We start from the raw sequence: 21,466 nt of genomic DNA, 5'->3' as shown, positions 1-21,466 counted from the left end.
TCTTAAAATGTTAAAGGGATTAAATTCTTGTAATGCATCTAGCACTCTATTTGCTACTTTTACTAGGTGGATACAGGTAGTTTGCTATTTTGGATAGCCAAGATTTTTTTATGCAAAGCCATCAAGTTTATACTTAAATCTGTATGGGACCAAACTCCCTGTAGATGATGTTTGATGTACTCCCAATCCTGATGAGAATCATTGTAAGGTTTGGAGGTAATGTATATCCGTTGGAAATATGCATAACACCTTAATGATACCTGGGGTTTTTTTTTTAATATGAATTAGGATTTATAAGAGAGAAAGGAAATGCTACAGCTAGAAAAGAGTAGTGGAGCCTAGAAATTGATAGCTCTCTGTTTAGGTGAAGGCTGGGGTTTTTATGGATGTCCCAGCTCTGAGTTAGGTGGGTTTTATTTATTGGCTGTGGATTTCTGGGCTTTCTTAGGTGAACTGATATGGTTTGCACCTCTATTGGGGGAGGGGAAACAATCTAGAGAGTGTTATGTTCATCATCCCTGTGGCAGATCTATTAGACTGTGTATCTTTTTTTAAGATGTAGAAATGTAGTTTATAACTCCCTCTCAGGGTGTAGGAATACAGGCCTATAACTCTTTAGGATGTAGGAATGATATGGCTCTTTAGGAGGGATGGGATACCCATTTATCTATCTTAGGTCATCACACCCAACAAATACCCCCTCTGAGACAAGCACCCAACTGCTGTTGGGGAGAGGGGTGATGACTCATCTAGTTGCTTTGTGTTGACAATGGGGTGATGGAAGGATAGGGGAGGGGGTACTTGTCTCAGGGGTTGACCTATGTAGGCTCCAGGGGCCCCCAAAAGAATGGGATGGAGGGCTCATGTGTAGGCAGAGGTGAGTATTTCTTGACCAAGAGCTGGAGTTTGATCCAGTGGACCTGTTGATATATGAATCTGGAGAGAGCATTTATTATACAAGGCCCAAATAGGAGTATTAGCAGGAGCATAAAAAATAGTCTGGCAAGGGCTGCATTTCTAAGGATCCAGATCCTGTAAAATCCTGTAACTCCCAAGAAAGCTGTAAGCTGCTTTATAGTATGGGGGGGGGGTGGAAAATGGAGGATTGGGTGGATTCACTTATGATTCAGCGAGTGAGCCTGTCCCTTTAAGACCAGGCTCACTCCCTGCAGGAGGTGACCTGTGGGAGGCATAGTTGAGCAATTTTTTTTTTTTAGAGACTCTGTATACCTGGGGGGGGGGGGCGCAGAAAGTTTAAAAGGGACTCAGTTGCCTTGCAAATGAGGGGCTCTGTGGCTCTGCACAGAAGTAAATCATCAACATATTGAAAAAAGTTGGCCTCTTGGTAGTACCAGTCTACTAAGTCTCTGGTTAGGGCTTATCCAAAAAGATGAGGGCTGTAACTTTTATAAGAATGTTAAATTTAGATTTAAATAAAATTATGTTTTCAATTGGCCTTATTTTTATTATATAGACCCATATAGAAAGGCAATTTTAAACTATTTTTATACAATAAGTAACCTATAAAAACACCATTTGTTAATAGATCTAATTATAAAGGAATTGAATGTAAATTACTTATGATGAAATGAAACAGATTAAGGTTACTGTCCATAAAATAATGCCTATAATTTAGTTAGACCTGATTGACATAACCTTTAAAAACTTGTTTTTCTTAAAAATAGCAGCAGAAGAGGTGAGGGGAGAGAAGAGAACAGAAGCCTTGTATTTCTTTACATTAATTTTATAATCAGAATCATCCTAAAGATGTTTAAATATATGTATATGTAAAAAAGTTTTAAATTAGGCATGCCATAAAAGTCAATTTAAGCACACATAGATTCAACAGCTCAAGAACATGTAAAAATTAACTTAAATGGCCACAAGTACATTGATAAGTTATTTTTTTAAAACTTTTAGTAGTAGATTGAGAAGTGTCCCATTCTGGTTTTTTAGGACTCATTTTGGTTGGATTGATAGTTGAAGTAAGAGTCTATTTTAGGAATAGTGTTTTGAGTCAGTCTCAATTTTTAATAAGACTGTTATAGCTGTTAGATTTTTTGTCTCTAATAAACTAATCATATCATAGACATACACAAAACTTACACAATGAAACACAAAACTTACACAATGAAACACAAAACAATTATATTAATTTTGAGTGCACTCTTGGACATAAGACAAAAAACATTCAAGCTTTTAGACAATTTACATCATCGATCCCGCAACACTGAACACAAAATTTCTGTAAAGAGAGCCCGCTCTTTACTTCCTTGCTGTCCCATTTCTCTCGATGTTGCTCCATAACCTCAAACTGAAACTAAAACATATGCGTGCATGCCACCGGAGCCTTCCTTACCTAAGCCTCTGTCTGGGTCCCTGTTTGGGGTGCCACTTGCTGGGATCACAGAAGTCCTTGACCCAAAAATGCTCAGCAAAGGAATAAACAGACAAGACACATATCGAGAGGGCCAAAAGACTGATGACCAACTGGTAAATTTTTTATTTTTCTCAGCAAGCTTTATACATAAGAGGAAGAGACTTAAACATCAAAAACACTCTGACCTAGTTACAACCTTTCTCTTTTGGCCACCCTGCATTCTTACTGCCAGTGTCCTTGACTAAGTATAAACTTCTTTTCAGTAAAGGGAAACCATTTAGGGTTCCTTCCCACCATGATAGAGACATGGTACACCTGCAGATTCTGACCTTGTCAGAATGCTGCTAGGCAGCACTAACATTGCCAGATTGAGGCTCATGGCTCCCAACATTTCACAGTTATGAAAACCATAAGTTCAAAATCATAGGGTCACAAGGCCATGCTCTATCTAAATTCTGTAGGAGAGACTCATTTCTTGCTTCTTATTTCTCCAGTGCCTCCAGGAGTTACTTGGCTTGTGTCTGATAACTTAAATCTCTGCTTCCATCTTTTTATGGCTATCTCCTCTGTTCTCTTTGTGCCCTTTCTTTTTTTTTGTGATTTTTTTTCTTTTATTATTCATATGTGCATACAAGGCTTGGATCATTTCTCCCCCACTGCCCCCACCCCCTCCCTTACCACCCAGTCCACCCCCTCCCTCTCTCCCCCACCCCCTCAATACCCAGCAGAAACTATTTTGCCCTTATTTCTAATTTTGTTGTAGAGAGAGTATAAGCAATAATAGGAAGGAACAAGGGTTTTTGCTCGTTGAGATAAGGATAGCTATACAGGGAGTTGACTCACATTGATTTCCTGTGCGTGGGTGTTAACTTCTAGGTTAATTCTTTTTGATCTAACCTTTTCTCTAGTTCCTGTTCCCCTTTTCCTATTGGCCTCAGTTGCTTTTAAGGTATCTGCTTTAGTTTCTCTGCGTTAAGGGCAACAAATGCTAGCTAATTTTTTTAGGTGTCTTACCTATCCTCACCCCTTCCTTGTGTGCTCTCGCTTTTATCATGTGCTCATAGTCCAATCCCATTGTTGTGTTTGCCCTTGATCTAATGTCCACATATGAGGGAGAACATACGATTTTTGGTCTTTTGAGCCAGGCTAACCTCACTCAGAATGATGTTCTCCAATTCCATCCATTTACCAGCAAATGATAACATTTGGTTCTTCTTCATGGCTGCATAAAATTCCATTGTGTATAGATACCACATTTTCTTAATCCATGTGCCCTTTCTTTTCTGTTTCTTTTTTCATTTCTTTATTGTGATAAATTATATATAACATGACTGGGGATATTGTTCAGTTGTAGAGTGCTTGCCTAGCATGTTCAAGGTCCTGGGTTTGATCCCAGTACTATTAAAAAAAAACATGAAATTTTTCGTTTTAACCACTTTTAAGAAAATAGTTCTCAGGCATGAAGTACATTCACATTTTTCTGTAATCATTACTACTACCTATCTCCTTAGCTTTTTCATATTCCCAAACTGAAACTCTATTCCTGTTCCTATCTTTATTCTTTTCTACCTCCAGTTCCTGTCAATTAATATTCTACTTTCTAATATAAAATAAAATAATATAATTAATTAAGTACAATTTTAATCTTAATTCATTAATTTTAATTAAGTATAATTATAATTAGACTACTTAGGGACCTCATTTAAGTGGAATCATACAGTATCTTATTGTGACTGGCTAATTTCACTTAACATAAAGTACTCAGAGTCTATTCATGTTGTAACATGTATCAGAACTTCTTTCCTTTCTAAGGCTGAATAATATTCCATTGTGTGTGACATATATACTCATTTTGTTTATTCATTTGTCAATAGACTCAGACTGCTTACATTTTTGACTACTGTGAATGGTGCTACTATGAACATGGGTATAAAAGTATCTGTTGGGATATCTGTTTTTTGTTCTTTTCAGAGTACAACCAGAGGTGGAATTGCCAGCTTAAGTGGTAATTTTGTGTTTAGTTTTTTTGAGGAACTAACTGCATACCATTTTTGACAGCAACTGCAACATTTTACAATCATATCAGTAATGCACAAGATTTTAATTCTCCACAATTTTGTCAACACTTGCTATTTTTCCTATTCAAATGGGTGTTGCTTTGCTTTGGATATGGTTTGAGTTTGTCTACCATGACTTCATATATTAGGAGCTTGGATTTTAGTGTGGAGGTGTTAGGAGGTAATGTGTAATCTTTATGAGATGGTGCTAGAGGGACATAATTAGGTGATGGAGGGTGCTGGCACCCATGTAGGTTCTCATAAGAGAACTACTACAAAAGGGCAAACATAGCTCTTCCTTGTCCTCTCTGGCTTCCTGCCTCAACATGTGATCTCTCTCACACACACTTCCATCATGATGCCATCTACCATGATGGTCTGATGCAGCCAAGGGTACCCTCACCAGAACTAGCATCAGGCTGTTTGGATTTTTGACTTCCAGAACAGTGAACTTTAACTATAATCTATTTTTAAATAAAGTAATTATCCTCGGTTATTTTATCATAGTTAATGAAAGAAAAATAGACTTACACAGATGTAAAGTAGTGTCTAACCATGCTTTTCATATGTGTTTCCATAATGATTAGTGATGCTTGAAGTCATTTCTATATCTTTTTTGAAGGAATGTCTAGTCAAGTGCTTTGCTCATTTTTGAATGTGTTGTTAGAAGTTGGTGAGCTGTAGGAGTTCTTTATATATTCTGGATATTAATCTCTTATCAGACTTATGATTTATAAATATTTCTTTCCTTCCATTCTGTAAAGTGCCTTTTCATTTAATTTATAGTGTGTTTTGATGCACAAAAGTTTTAAATTTTGATATAGTCCAATTCACATATTTGTTCTTTTGTTGTCAGCACTTTTGGTATCATGTCCAAGAAATCATTCCAAATCCAATGTCCCCTATGTTTTCTTCCAAGATTTTTTGTACTTTTAGCTCTTGCTTTTAGGTCTTTCATCCTATTTGAGTTAATTGTTGTAGGTGTAAGGTAAGGGTACAGCTTTATCCTTTTGCTTGTGGATATGCAGGTTTTATAATGCTTGTTGAAAAGATTATCCTTTGTTCATTGAATGATCTTATTTCTTGAGATCTTGTTTGGAGGTTCTAGCAGGGGAGCATAGCTACTTGTATACCCTTGACCAAAGAACGGTCCTCTTTTATCAGGGATGATCGTCGACCAAGCGTGCAGCTTTGGGAGGGACACACATGGAGCAGTGAGGGACACCCGCCTAGCCAGCCAGATCAGCAGAATCAACCCTGGCAATCAATGGGGTGACAAACGTCGCAGCCAGATTGCCTCAATCCAATGATCTTGTTTCTTTTATTGAAAATCATTTCATCAGTTATGTCAGGGTTTGTTCTATTCCATTAACCTTTCTTCCAGTACTACATTCTTTTTTTGCCTTGTACTTAGTTGTGAAATCAGGGAGTGTGGATCCTGTATTTTGTTTTCTTTTTCAAGATTATTTTGAGTACCTTTTGATATTCTATATGACTTTTAGGATGGAGTATTCTATTTCTGCATAAAAGTCATCAGGATGATGTAGAGTCTTTACCTAATAAAGACTGTTATTCCTCAGAATTTGTTACTATTATTTCCTATTTTTCCAATGAATGGAACATACCTTCTTTTCTTTGTATGCTCCATAATTTTTTGTTGAAAAATAGACATTGACTATTATGTGATAACTCTGGAAATAAGAATATCCCTTTTCCCAATAATTTTTTATTGTTGCTTGCTATTGTTGTTTGTGTGTTTAGTGAATTCTTTAAACTATTTTTGTAAAGATATTATTCTTTGCCATATGTGGTTTCTGAAGTCTTTTTTCATTTAGCTTAGTGGTCAGCTAATGGGTTTCCATAAATACATGGAGCCTAAAAACAACAAAAAAGAAAAAACAGAACAAAACAAAACAAATTTCAAGGCCTTTTTTGACTTGGCCCTGTGTAAGACCATTCCTTCCACATAGCATGCTGTTTACAGCTCTTCCTTAGACTTTACAGTCTACTTTCACTGAGTGTATAATAAAGACATCTGCACACCCATGTTTATTGCAGCATTATTCATAATAGTCAAACTTTGGCAACAGCCAAGATTTCCCACAATTGATGAATGGTTTAAGAAAATGTATTTATATATAATGGAATTTTACTCAGTCATAACGAATAATGAATTTTTGTCATTTGCAGATAAATGGATGGAACTGGAGAACATCTTAAGTGAAGTTAGCCAAGTTCAGAAAGCCAAAGACTGCATGTTCTCTCTCATATGTGGAATATAGGCATAGTATAAATACAAACAATATCATATACATATAAATATATACAGAATATATACCCCAAAGTGGGACTGGTAGAGGAGACTAAGGGAGGAAGAAAAGAAGGAAAGAAAGATAGTGAACAATAATGAAATCTGTATAGGAGCAAGACATAATGAAACACACTGAAAACTGTTGAATAACACAAGATGGGAGGAAAAGGTGAGGAAGTACAGTAAAAGTGGTGTTAGATTGACTTAAGCACAATACATTTACAGGTAAAATAGCAAGGCAAAAATCACACTGACCAAGGAACAGACACCTAAAAAATGAAGAACAGGAATATAAAATAGGTCACACCAAGGGGAGGGTATTAATGGGAAAGGGAGGGTAAAAGAAAGAAGTAAAGAAGGTGAATATGATTGATGTACTTTCTGTATAAGAATGAATATAGAATTTTTAAACCTGTTGAAATTCCCATAAGAAAAAGGACTAAGGTTGGAAAGAGAATAATGGAAGTGATGAACTAATTCAGGGTATAATATATATATGGAAATGTCACAATGAAACTCCCTGTATAACCATCATAACCACAAAAATGAATTTTTTTTTTAAAATGAAAGACAGGAAGGTAAAACAGGTACTGGCTGGGGGGTTGGTATCAGTGGAATGAGGAGAGAGAAGGTATAAGGAAAGGGAGAGTATGGTAGGAGTACTGTGTATTCATGTATGAAGGTGGAACAATGAGACTTGTTAAAACAGTTCTGGGAAGTGGGAGATGAAGGAGAAGGATGGAGCAGGCAAATCTAACTAAGATGTATTGTAAGCACTTTTGTAACTATCACAATGTACCCTCATACAACTATAATATGCTAATAAATAAATAAAAGAAAAAAAAGAGCAATGTTAAATCTTAAAAAGAACAGCCACAGATGAAAGCTTATAGTCTTGTCAGGTCTTTTTTGTGCATGTGTGTGACTTTGTAGATTTCCCAGTATACACATGAACTTTCTAAAGTCCTAATTCCCTAAAGTATATTATTCCCTATCTTCTCCTTCCAGGCTTTAACTGTGTTTATTGTTTGCCCCAGTTTGTTAATTGGCCTTTTAATATTTGTGAGCAAAATTTTCCATGTAAGTGCTTCTCTACCTTGAAAAAGTTCCAGGTAGAAGAAACAAAGGAAAGCTTCTTGAGTTACTATCTCACAAAGTCCTCAGACAGATCAAAACAGACAAGCACAATTCCTTTGAAGCAAAGTCTCCTCAGATTCCTCAGGAACATAAAAATCACAAAGGTTCTTTAGTGGGGAGCCATTTTAAGAGGAGTCTTACCATTTGACATTAATGCCTGAGGGATAAGAAATCCCTGTATTTCTGAACATCCAAGTTCCAATGCCCTTTCCTCTTGACAGACTCAGTGGCTAGACACTCCAAGAGCCAGTGTGGGCCCAGGAAACTGATTGTAAGTTGTTTGGATAAATGCTCATGGACGCAAGGATACATGGTAGGAAGCATGGACTTCATTGAAGAGTGAACCAGAAGATACTTCCATTTAAAAGTTATTGGACCTCTGGTAACATGAGGAAAAACAGCTGAGTGTGGATTTCAATGAGGACTGGGATGACAACTAGCGTGGCCTGGACTGGTGAATCTCTTGGGGCCTGTAGCCCCACCCATAAGTGCAAATTGCTTTGGTTTGGTCATCTTCTCCATGCTGGAAGACTCAGAAATATTTATAGGGTATGCCACCATGGCTTGGATATTTGCCACACCCTGGAGTGCACTGACACTATCATAGGTCACTCCCATGCTCTTTCTGACAAGTCTGGAGGACTTTGTGGCCAGAATCAAGAGACAACCCACAGAATGGGAGAATATCTTTGCCAGCTATTCATTGGATAAAGGATTAATATCTAGCATATACAAAGAGCTCAGAAAGTTAAACGAATTAATGAACAAATAATCCAACTCATAAATGGGCAAATGATAGTTCTCAAAAGAATTACAAATGGCTAATAAACATAAAGAAATGTTGAGCATCCTTAGACATAAAGGAAATGCAAATCAAAAATCATTGAGATTTGGGTCCAAAATGGCAGCTAAGATAGGGAATCAGATCTCCTAAACTCTGTGACTCCAGAAACAACCTTGAGACACTGGAGCTACTCTTGGATAACTCTGCTCCTAGCCAAAACAATAACCACCATCACACTAGGTGCAGATAAAATTCAAAGACTGACCCTTAAATCAGCCTTTAATTGCACCTAACAACTGTGAAAATCTTGCCCGACACAGTCAGCAAGGTGTGTCTGGCCTCTGGCCCAGGGAAAAAAGCCCCTGGCTGCTTCTCTTTTTTTTTTCTTTTCTTTCTTGTCCCAACAAGTAGAACACAGAGCATCAATCAGAAGCAACCTCTGCGACATCCTGGACCCCTAGCCCATGGAAAGCCTCCCTATGCCTTGCTGCACAGAAAACAGCAGCACCATTTTCCCCTGCCAACTGGCTCCAAAGCTGCCTGTGTGAAACTGCAGAAGGAACAGGTGAGCATCACACACCATGCGCACTCCTTACAATCCCCATCCCAGGGAAAATAATCCAGCATAGCCCCTAGGGAGACTGAACCCCTGCCCCAGCAAAACTGAAAATCATAAACAGCAAACTGTAACTGGATGCTGACATTGGAGGTGGGTGTGGATCACTGAACCTGCCCAGGAGAATGGGGGTGGCGCAAGGAGCCTAACTCTCAGTGCTGAACTCTCAGTGAGGTTCCATGAAGCAGCAAAGGCTGAGAGCAGGGACGGGCGACAACTCAACCACCCAGAGGAGCTGTTGGCACCCAGCAGGGATTGGGAGAGGCATAAAGGCTGAGAAAGGAGTGGAGTGACAAACTAACCTCTCAGAGTACTGCCAGCACTCAGCAAAGATCAGGAAAAGCACAAAGACTGACAGCAGGGGTAGAACAAAAGGCCAACCTCCAAAAGCAGGGCAGGAAGTGGATCCTGGAGCTGATCTCTGGGACAGACTGCAGCATTCAAAACTGAATTGCCCCACCTTGCTAGGGGAGGAGCTGACCAAACAGAGCTGCAGCTGAAGAACAACACAGCTGCCACCTACTGAAAACAACTATGACCACTTTGCATTAGCTGGCAGTCTTACCTCACCTCACAAATCCAACTAATCTTGTGGAACAGAAGGTCCAAATACCACTCACAAGTCAGTCACCTGGTGAGACCACATCAGAACTTGTGCTTGAACACCAGTGCAAGGATTGGACACCTAAGAAATAACTCCATAACTTTTACCAATAGACTGAACTTTCTGTGGTTCCTGAGCCTGGTTTTTTTTATTGTGCTTCTTTTTTTTCTTTTTTATTCCTGTATTGTTACCTCCATCATCACTATTCTCTTATCCCTATTTTCATCATCTTCACTCTCCCTCTTTCTCCTGTACTACAATCCATTTTTCTCCTTCCCAACTACTCTTTCTGCCCCTTCTCATCTACTCTTTCCCCTGTCTTCGCCTCCCTCTCTTATCCTTCTCCAACCTGTCACCACACTACAGCTTCCTCCTACACACTCACAACCTGCTCAGTAGCCTACTGTACCAAATGTACACAACACCAGCCCCTGCAATCCCTGGCACAAACACCTCCATTACAACAGAAATACACCCAAACACACACAAGGGCTACAAAACCCTGCAGTCCCCATACCTATTAACCCACCCACCCACCCCTTTTCCTGCTCCCCTTTTAACTGCCACCTTTACCAATTCCACAAAATCTATAACTAACCTAATATCCATTACTCCCCTGAACTCCAACTATCTATAGATATTCTCAGCAAGGGGTTTTCTATATAATATGTAAATGACTGGTTTGGCATTGAACCTGTGAATTTGTAATTGATAAATTACACCTTCAGACCAGGGACAGATAGAGCACATCAACCTAGCTAACATCCAAGTCAGCCACAACACAAAAATTAAATCAGGGAAAGAAATCAGGCAATTAAAATCACAAACTAGCCTACCAAAAACATACTTGCACAGAACCAAGTGGAGTGATGGGATGAAAAAGAAGGGATGGGAGAGGGTTGGGGAGGGGATGGGAGCAGTGGGGAGAAATGGCCCAAACAATGTATGCACATATGAATAAATAAAATTTTTAAAAATATAAAAAAGAAAAAGAAGGGATGGAAGCCACACTTCTCAAAAAAATAATTCAATACAGGATTCAGTGAGAAATGAAGAAAATGGATACTCAGTTCCTGACCTCAACAAAACAATGATAAATATAACTAAGAAATCCAATGATGCCCATAAAAAAAAACCCTCAAAGAAGAAATCTTTGAAGGAATCTCTGAGAAATTCATGCAGAAGGTATTAGACATGGCTAACCAGAATGTACAAGATGCATTCAAGAAATTTTAAAATACCAAAAATAAAGAGCATGAGATGACACAGAAACAAATAAAGGAACTCAGAGAGGACTTCAAGAAACATCAAACCAAAACAAAGAACACTATAAAATTCAAGGTGCATGAATTAAAGAGGACAACTCAAATTATACAAAAGGAATTGAACAAAGATGTGGAAAACCTCAGAAGAAAGAACCAAACAAAAGTCCTGGAATGAAAAAGTCCCTGTACTCAAAAAACAAAAAACACAGTGGAAATCCACTCCAGTAGACTAGAACAAGTAGAAGACAGAATCTCAGAGCTCAAAGATAAAATAGAAATTAAAGGAAAAAAAGATGAAATCTTAGTCAAACAAATCAAGACCTGTGAAAATAATATGCAAGAACTCAGTAACTCCATCGACATACCAAACCTGAGAATCAACGGGCATTGAAGAAGGAGAAGAGGTACAAGCCAAAGGGATATGTAACATATTCAATTAAATAATAACAAAACATTTCCCAAATCTCGAGAAAGTTTTGTCAATTCAGGTACAGGAAGCCTCCAGGACACCAAACAGACTTGACCAAAATAGAACCTCCCCACAACATATTATCATTAAAATAACAAGAACAGAAAACAGAGAAAGAATATTGAAGGCTGTAAGAGAGAAAAAACAAGTAAGATGTAAAGGTAAGCCCATCAAAATAAAAGCAGATTTCTCAATGCAAACCTTAATTAAGAAGGGCTTGGAGTGAGGTATTTTAGGCACTGAATGAAAATAACTTCAACCCTAGGAGACTCTACCAGCAAAACTATCATTCAAAATTAATGGAGGAATGAAAATCTTCCATGATAAGCAGAAGCTAAAACAATATATGACCACCAAGCCACCATTACAGAAGATTCTCCAAGGAATTCTGGATGCAGAAGGTGAAAGCAAACAAAACCATGAGAGGACAGGAAGCATCAAATCACAGGAAAAGAAAGGCAAGTAATCAGAGAGTAGCACTGATTCAGCTGCACACACCAAATCCTTAGACAACAAAAACAACTAAATGGCAGGAATCACCACATACCTATCAATATTCACACTGAATATTAACAGACTCAACTTCTCCATCAAAAGACACCATTTGGCAAACTTGAATAAAAAGGAAAATCCAACAATCTGCTGTTTACAGGAGACCCATCTTATTGACAGAAATAAACACTGGCTTGGGGTGAAAGACTAGAAAAAGATTTACCAAGCCAATGTTTATTTATTATGTTATTTATTTGTTATATTATTTATTATGTTATTTATTTGTTACGTTATTATATGCACCAATGTTAGCGCACCCAATTTCATCAAACATACACTGAAGGACTTACATACACACATACACAGTTCAACACAGAGATAGCAGGGCACTTTACTACCCTCTATCACCAATAAATAGGTCATCCAAAAAAATAAATAAACAAAGAAATCCTAGAACTAAATGACACCATAAATCAAATGGACCTATTTCACCCAACAACATCACAATATACATTCTTCTCAGCAGCCCATCGAATTTTCTCCAAAATAGATCATATCTTAGGGCACACAGCAAGCCTCAGCAAATATAACAAAATAGAAATAATCTTCTGCATTCTATCAGATCACAATGCAATAAAACTAGAACTCAACAACAAAAACAACAGCAGAAAACACACAAATAATCAGAGGCTGAATAACACATTGCTCAACAATCAGTGGGTTACAGTAGAAATAAGAGATGAAATCAAATGGTTCCTAGAAGGCAATGAAAATGAAAACACAAGCTACCAGAACCTATGGGACACAGCAAAGGCAGTCCTAAGTGGAAAATTTATAGTCATGAGTGCATATATTAAAAGGACAGAAAGATCTCAAATATATGACTTAATGCTATATCTCAAACTTCTAGAAAAAGAAGAACAAGCAAAACCCAAAACAAGCAGAAGGAGAGAAATAGTAAAACTTAGGGCTGAAATTAATGAGATAGGGACCAAAAAAGTCATATAAAGGATCATCGTGACAAAAAGCTGGTTGTTTAAAAAATAAACAAGATTGACAAGTCCCTGGCAAATCTGACTAAAATGAGGAGGGGAAAAACCCAAATTAGTAAAATCAGGAACAAAAAAAAGGAGATAACAACAAACACCAAGGAAATCCGGGATATCCTCAGAGACTACTTTGAGAACCTATATTCCAATAAATTGGAAAACTTTGAAGAAATGGACAAATTTCTAGCTACTTATGACCACCCAAAACTGAACCAAGAGAATATTAACCACCTAAACATATCTATAACATGTAATGAAATTGAAGCAGCAATAAAGAGTCTCCCAAAAAAGAAAAGTCCAGGACCTGATGGATTCTCAACTGAATTCTACCAAACTATCAAAGAAGAACTAATACCAATGCTCCTTAAACTTTTCCACAAAATAGAAAGGGAAGAAATACTGCCCAGCTCATTTTATGAAGCCAATATTATATTCATCCCAAAACCAGACAAGAGCACATCCAAAAAGAACTACAGGCCTATCTCTTTAATGAACATTGATGCAAAAATCCTCAGTAAAATAATGGCAAACCAAATCTAACAACACATCAGAAAGATCATTCACCATGACCAAGTCGGCTTTATCCGAGGGATGCAGAGATGGTTCAACATATGCAAAGCAATAAATGTAATATAGCACATTAACAGAAGCAAAGACAAAAGCCATATGATCATCTCAATAGAAGCAGAAAAATCCTTTGAGAAGATTTAACAACACTTCATGATAAAAGCTCTAAGATAACTAGAAATAGAAGGAATGTACCTCAACATTATAAAGGTTATATATGACAAATGTATAGCCAACATCATACTTAATTGGCAAAAACTGAAACCATTCCCCCTGAACTCAGGAATGAGACAAGGGTGCCCACTCTCTCCACTCCTATTCAAAATAATCCTGGAATTTCTAGCCAGGATAATAGTGTAAAAAGAAGAAATAAAAGGAATACAAATAGGTAAAGAAAAAGTCACACTGTCCTTATTTGCAGATGCTATGATCCTGTACCTCAAAGACCCAAAAAACTACACCCCAAAACCTTTAGACACCATAAACAGCTTCTGCAGTGTAGCAAGATACAAAATCAACTGTAAAAATCAGTATCCTCTCTATACATCAACAATGAACAAATTGAGAAATATAGGAAAACAATTCCATTTACAATAGCCTCAAAAAAATCAAATACCTAGGAGTAAACTTAACAAAGCATGTAGATGACCTCTACAAGAAGAACAATAAGCCACTGAAGAAAGAGATTGAGGAAGACTATGGAAGATGGAAAGATCTCCCATGCTCATGGATTTCAGAATCAACATAGTAGAAATGGCTATACTACCAAAAGCAATCTACATGTTCAATGCAATTCCCATTAAAACCCCAATGATATTCATCACAAAGGTTGAGAAATCTACCCTAAAGTTCATTTGGAAACACAAAAGACTGTGAATAGCCAAGGCAATACTGAGCAAAAAGAGCAATACTGGAGGTTTCACAATACCTGACTTCAATTACACTACAGAGCCATTGCAATAAAAATAGCATGGTACTGGCACAAAAACAGATATGAAGACCAGTGGAACAGAATAGAGGACCCAGATATGAATCCACATAGCTATGCTCACCTAATTTTTGACAAAAGTGCCAAAAACATACAATGGAGCATAGACAGCCTCTTCAACAAATGTTGCTGAGAAAAGTGGTTATCTGCCTACAGAAAACTGCAACTAGATCCATGCCTGTCACTCTGTACTAGTATCAACTCAAAGTGGATTAAGGACCTTAATGTCAGACATGAAACCTTGAGGTTAGTATAGGAAAGAGCAGAGAATACACTGGAAGCAATAGTTATAGGCAAGGACTTCCTCAACAGAACTCAAGCAGCCTAGCAACTAAGAGAAAGGATTGACAAGTGGGACTAATGAAATTAAAAAGCTTCTGCACAACAAAAGAAATGGTTTCTAAATTGAATAGACCACCTATAAATGGGAAAAAATGTTTGCTAGTTGAACATCAGAAAAAGGACTGATAACCAGAAACTCCACAAAAATCAATGAACCAATAAAGAAGTGGGGAACTGAACTAAACGGAACTTTTTCAAAGGAAAAAGTCTAAATGATCAAAAAGCACATGAAAAAATGCTCACCATCCCTGGTCATAAAGGAAATGCAAATCAAAACCACACTATGATTCTACATCACTCCTGTTAGAATTGCTACCATCAAGAACACATGATAAAAGCGAGAGCACACAAGGGAGGGGTGAGGATAGGTAAGACACCTAAAAAATTAGCTAGCATTTGTTGCCCTTAACACAGAGAAACTAAAGCAGATACCTTAAAAGCAACTGAGGCCAATAGGAAAAGGGGACCAGGAACTAGAGAAAAGGTTAGATCAAAAAGAATTAACCTAGAATGCAACACACACATACAGGAAATTAATGTGAGTCAACTCCCTGTATAGCTATCCTTATCTCAACCAGGAACACTTGTTCCTTCCTATTATTGCTTATACTCTCTCTTCAATAAAATTAGAGATAAGGGCAAAATAGTTTCTGCTGGGTATTGAGGGGGTGCGGGGGAGAGAGAGGGGTCGGAGTGGGTGGTAAGGGAGGGAGTGGGGGCAGGGGGGAGAAATGACCCAAGCCTTGTATGCACATATGAATAATAAAACAACAACAAAAAAAAGAACACCACCACCAACAAATGTTGGCAAGGATATGGGGAACAAAGGAGCCCTCCTATACCACTGGTGGGAATGTAAGCTAGTACAACTATTATGGAAAACAATATGGAAGCTTCTTAAAAAATAAACATAGATCTGCCATATACCACTCCTGGGGATATACCCAAAGGAATGAAACTCAAGTTATTCCAAAGGCACCTGCATACCCATGATTATTGTAGCACTATTCACAATAGCCAAGCTATCAAAATAAGCCAAGATGCCCCACTACTGACAAATTGATTAAGAAAATGTGGTATTTATACACAATGAAATTTACTCAGCCACAAAGAATAATGAAATTTTGTCATTTGCAAATATATGGACAGAACTGAAGAAGATCATCTTAAGTGAAGTTAGCCAAGCTAAGAAGGCCAAAAATCACATGTTCTCCCTCCTATGTAGATTATAGACATAAAAAAATGCAGTAAAATTATTGGACATGGGTCACACACTAAGGGGAGACCACATATGGGAGGAATAGGGAAAGGGAAGGAAACCTAAAACTTGAATGTGGTCTATGTGCTTACTGTAGAGGAGTGAATATAGTAGTCTTAAATTGGTAGAAGCCACTATAGGAAGGGGAGCAGGAAGTACTGAAGAGGTCTGGAGGAGATGAACCAATGTGGGTTGTTGTAATACACATATACATGGAAGCAATGCTAGAAATCTCTCTGTGTAGATACTTTTACCTGAAAGTAGCAAAAAGGCTGTTTTTTGTATTATCCCTTATCTTCAACAAAATTGGAGAGTAAGAGGGCAGAACAGGTTCTTCCTGGAAGCAGGGGTCGGGGGAAGGTGGCACAAATAATGTATACACATGTAAGTAAATGATAAAATAAAATTTTAAAAAAGCTTCTGCATAGCAAAGGAAACTACAGAGACAACCCACAGAAAGGGAGAAAATATTTGTTAGCTAATTTTCCAACAGAGGATTAATACTTGGAATATATAAATAATTAAAAAAACCCAAAGGAACTAATAGTCCAATCAATAGATGAGCAAATGAAATCAACAGACATTTTTTTTAAAAAGAGGTACTAATAGCTAATAATTATATGAAAAACTGTTCAATATCTTTGGTCATCAGGAAACTGCATATCAAACTCTATTGAGATTTTATCTCATCCAAGTCAGAATGGCTACCATGAATAAAGCAAGAAACAGAAAAGGCTTGGCCAGAAAGAATGGGGTGATGTGTGTGTGTGTGTGTGTGTGTGTGTGTGTGTGTGTGTATGTAAGGAGCCACACAAAATTGTTGACTGGAATGTAAATTAGTTTAGTTCAGCCACTATGGAAATCAATATGGAGGTTCTTTAAAAAAAAATGAAAAAGAGAACTACCATATGTTCAATCCATATCATGTCTGGATATATACCCAAAGGATATTGAGTTAGCACACAATAGAGATGCCTGAGCACTCATAACTATTGAAGCACTATTTGCAATAGGTATGCATGAAACCAGTCTAACAACGGGTGAATGGATTAACAAAATGTGGGCCATATACACAATGGAGTGTTATTCAGCCATAAAGAAAAATGAAATCCTATTGTTTGCAGGAAAATGGGTAAGCCTTAGAAATACAATCATTATACTTTCTCTTATGTCTGGATAGCTGAAAGAGGGGGGAGAAGACAAGCATGTAGGAGGGGAACAATTACAGAAGAGGTGAAGGATCAGGTGGAGGAGGTAGGAAAGGGCAAGGGAGGGTAATGGGGAGTGGACATGATCAAAATGTCACATGTCGTCACATCAAACACCTTACTCTGTACCATTATTAGGAGCCTATAATAAAAAAGGAAAGGGGTCTGCATTCTCTTTTGCTTTCTGAATTTCTGTGTGAGTGTATCTCTGACATCTGTAATTCAGCATGTGCAATCTAGACCATGTTCTCTAAGTCCATCCAATTCATGAATCCCTTGATCTTTCCTATCTACATAACTGTGATGATCTGAATGCAGTGCCCTAAAAATGTCTTTCCCACTTACACAATAATCTATGCCTTTTATTTCCTACCAATATTAAACTTGGGTCATAAAAGGTAACAAATATCTTCTTGGAATAAAGAATTGCACTGCAATAGAAAGTTCTGATCCCATGCTCAGTTCCCAGTCCTGAGGCAATTTTCAGATGCAGCACCCATTGGATGAAGTGGTGGAGCTACATGGAAAAGCCCTGGTATTTAATGGGAAATAATACAGTGATGATTCTCTGAGTGGTTTTTCCAAGGGATTATACCATTTGCTGACTTGGTGACTGTACAAAAAGCAAGGGAGAATAACCAGGTATTTCAAGGACTATTAGAAACAGGATCTGAGTTGATATAGAGACAGAGACACAAAGCATAATTATTGTTCACCATTATCGTGGGAATTTATGGGGGCTATGTGGGTCCTGGAGATAAGATTTTAGGTTTACAATTCCTTTCTTTCAATACTTTAAAAATATTGCCCCACTACTATAGTGTTTCTAATGTTGCTTCTGAGAAGTATGATGTCATCTGATTCTTACTGCTTTTTCAGCAACCCATTCGTTGTCTCTAGTAGTTTTTGTAATGTTTTCAACTTGATATTTTAAAATATATTGTAGTGTGTCTAGATACAGGTTTTCCTGATAACTTATTGAGAACTCTTCTTTAAGTCTTTTTAACATGAAGTTTTTCCTTTTTCTTAAATTATGAATATCTTATCATTATTTTTTCAAATATTTCCTCATCTCCACTTTTTAACTTGTTTTTGGCATTTTTACTAACTTGGTCTTTTCCTAAAATTTTCAAAACTCATTTTTATCCTTCTGTTTTTCTAGCAAGGCTGGTCAGTTTGAACTTCTAGCTCATTAAATTATCTTTCACCCATCCTACTATTACATGTCTATTATGTTTTCCAGTTCCTTTCAGGTAGCTTATTAGGGCTACATTTTCCAGAAACTTCTCTCATTAGAGGTTTTCCCCTGATACTTCCAAAATTAGTGGTCTGAATTAGCAAGACTTGTTTCTATCATGAAACTCAGGCAATAAAGAGCAAGACAGGGTTGGGGGACACAGAGGAAAACTTGAAAAAACTTTTCTGTCAACTGTCTTCTGATTCTACTCTAGGCTTTTGCCCCTTTCCCTCCCTATACATTCCAGTTCAGTGTAGGCTCACCTCCAAGTTCTGGCCCAGAATACATGTTTACATCTTTCTTCTATTGTTTATATGGGGTTGATTTGGAGGAGGGAATAAGTAGCCAGTGTCCTGTTCTAGTAACCATTTGCAGAAACTAGGCTTACACACACACACACACACACACACACACACACACACACGTGGGTGCACTAATAAAATGATCTCATTCTTGAAACAAAAAGTGGATAAGCTCTTTATGTGTGAAGATACATTTGTTTAGGTTTGTTACATAATTGAACAATGTAAAAGAATGTACAAAATTTTAAATTTTGATTTGTTTAGTAGAATACAGGGGAGAGAGTGCCAGATTTTTATTTGTACTATTCTATGTTGGGAAAAGCACATATAACTTTATAATTTGAAATTAAATTATAATAAAGAGCATTTTTAAACTAACCTGGGCCAGAAGATGGCAGCAGAGTAGCACATTTGGTGGCAGGGTCTTCAGTGCTCTTGTATACACTTGTACACACTAATGTGGGTCACTGTGACCCGCTGCTTTCTCACTTCCGGGTTTAACCATAATAAAATCACACTAACAGATTGTGTAATCCAATTTTTGTTTTGTTTGGATTGGCTGCTCATGTAACACATCACCTGCTGTTTTTAATCTGTGTAACTAAGTCACTCTGATGTTCATCAATTAGTTGTTACTCTTTTGGTTGCCAATTAATGTATCTTCCTGGGTTATAAGAAGGATCAGGGAGATTTACAAAACAAAAAACTCTTTTTGAATCTTGAAAATACTATTAATTGGAAGTGCTTTGGGTCTTTTTTCTAAGGCAGGTTGAAAAACGAGTTTCTGACCTCAATCTCAACTATGGTCCCTGTTGTGCTAGTTGTAAGTTACACAGAGTCCCCTCACCATTGATTAAGAGAGGAAGGAGATTCTAAAATTGGACTTTGATCACATGATAAAGAGAGAACACACAAGGAAGGTATGAGGATAGGTAAGATGCTCAAAAAACTAGATAGCATTTGTTGCCCTCAATGCAGAGAAACTAAAGCAGATACTTTGGGGCAACTGAGGCCAACAGAAGAAGGGGACCAGGGACTAGAGAAAAGGTTAGTTCAAGAAGAATTAACTTAGAAGTTAACACACATGCACAGAAAAGCAATGCAAGTCAACTCCCTGTGTAGCTATCCTTATCTCAATTAGCAAAAACCCTTGTTCCTTCCTATTACTTCTTATACTCTCTCTTCAACAAAATTAGAGATAAGGGCAGAATAGTTTCTGCCTGGTAGCGAGGAGGTAAGCGGGAGAGGGAGGGGGCTGGAGGTAAGGGAGTGGGTGGGGGGAAGGGGAAATGACCCAAACATTGTATGCACATATCAATAAAATAAAAATTAAAAAAAAAATAAAAATGACCATGCTGTGCATGGCCGATCATGATCCCCAAAGGATCTGTTATTTTTAGTAGCAGTTATAAAAACACTTTTAACTCTTTATGTGGTCTTGAGAGTGGGACTTGGTTTTAAACACAACCCTATATTCAAAGTCTAGATACTTACTACCTGAAGAAAAGAGGTTTAAGAAGTGTTTGCTAGATGAATGTATAAGTGGTTATATGAGTTCTTGCCTAGAATGTCCCAGGTCAGTGTTGTATAGAATGTTCTAGAATTTTCTAGGGTGATGGAAATGTCCTATATCTGTGCTGGTCAGGACTGTAGCCACTAACCACATTGGCTATTTTATGCTTGGAATGTGATTAGTATGACTGAGGAAACGAAATTTTAATTTACTTAATTTTGATTAGTTTAAATCTAAACAGCTTTATCTGGCTAGTGGCCACCATATGGGACAGTGCAGGTTTTAGTGCTTAGTGATATTTTATAGTTTTCTATTTTCCATTCTGAGGTAGATTCTGCCTCAGCTGAATTCATAAACCACATTTCAAGTGATATCTATGTCTTCTGAAGATATTAAATAGATATAGTTGATGGAATTATGAGGGTTTAGGTATTTGACAAATAAACCCACTGTGTGTGTCTATGTATGTATGTATGTTTGTACATGAATTATTTGTAGTGGCTCAGCCTTCAGTCTTCCTTCAATTTTCTTTAACTCCAGTTTCTAAATATTTTGATTTGGATAGAATTGTATAGAAATGAGATGGCCATAATAAACTTTTGATCATTTTCAATGCAGCAGCATTATAAAAAGGAAGAGAAGAAAAATACTTCCAGATTCATGTAAGGAAATTATGAATTCATGATTTTTAACTATTGATCAACTACTGACTCCACTGTGACAGTTCTTAACTGAGGGTGACTTTGCTGCCTAGGGGACATTTGGTAGGATCTAGTCACTTTTTGTTGATATAACTTGGTGGTGTACTGCTGATTTCTGGAGTGTAAAGGTACGGATGTTGCGAAGGATTCTCCAGTGCAGAGCATAGTCTCCTTCTTTCCCCACAG

At 37.4% G+C, this 21,466-nt stretch overlaps 1 protein-coding gene across 3 annotated transcripts in view; it reads right to left on the bottom strand.

The window, feature by feature from the left end:
* Tmprss11a (transmembrane serine protease 11A) overlaps positions 1-9,722 on the bottom strand; it is a 61,398-nt gene extending 51,676 nt beyond the window's left edge. For 2 of the 3 annotated variants that reach the window (XM_074042090.1, XM_074042092.1), the window contains exon 1: positions 9,588-9,717. The gene's annotated coding sequence lies outside the window, so the exon portion shown is untranslated. Of the gene's footprint in view, positions 1-9,587 lie in introns of all 3 variants that reach the window. The other variant, XM_074042091.1, reaches the window with a different exon arrangement.
* Between the last annotated feature and the right edge of the window lie 11,744 nt (positions 9,723-21,466).

The sequence above is a fragment of the Castor canadensis genome, chromosome 9 (genome assembly GCF_047511655.1).
Source record: "Castor canadensis chromosome 9, mCasCan1.hap1v2, whole genome shotgun sequence".
NCBI lineage: Eukaryota > Metazoa > Chordata > Mammalia > Rodentia > Castoridae > Castor > Castor canadensis.
Note: the sequence above shows the minus strand (reverse complement) of the source record. Positions and strands in the feature narration are given on the sequence as shown.